Source organism: Octopus bimaculoides, chromosome 2, assembly GCF_001194135.2.
Source record: "Octopus bimaculoides isolate UCB-OBI-ISO-001 chromosome 2, ASM119413v2, whole genome shotgun sequence".
NCBI classification, from domain to species: domain Eukaryota; kingdom Metazoa; phylum Mollusca; class Cephalopoda; order Octopoda; family Octopodidae; genus Octopus; species Octopus bimaculoides.
In genome coordinates this window covers 125,917,126-125,917,439 of record NC_068982.1, presented here as the reverse complement: position 1 = coordinate 125,917,439, position 314 = coordinate 125,917,126, and positions in this window count along the sequence as shown.

Here is a 314-nt window from a genome sequence, read left to right as displayed (position 1 = left end):
TTACTGCAAATCTCCTCATACAGATGTAATAATCCTTATCTTCTACTATTACCGTCTCTGATGAAGGGATACATTGAATTTTCCCTGAAACAGCTGTAAGACATTCTACATAAAATATAAATTTACTTATGCCATTGGTCTCTTTATCTAATTCTTTTTATATGTGCACACGCTAATACACGACCCATGTTATATTCCCCATTCATGTTGCAACCACATCTGGGACAAAACCAGTCGGTATATAGCACTTACTCGGTATTACCTGCCTCATTAGGGTCTGGTTGACTCCATTACCCTTCATAACCTTTATATAT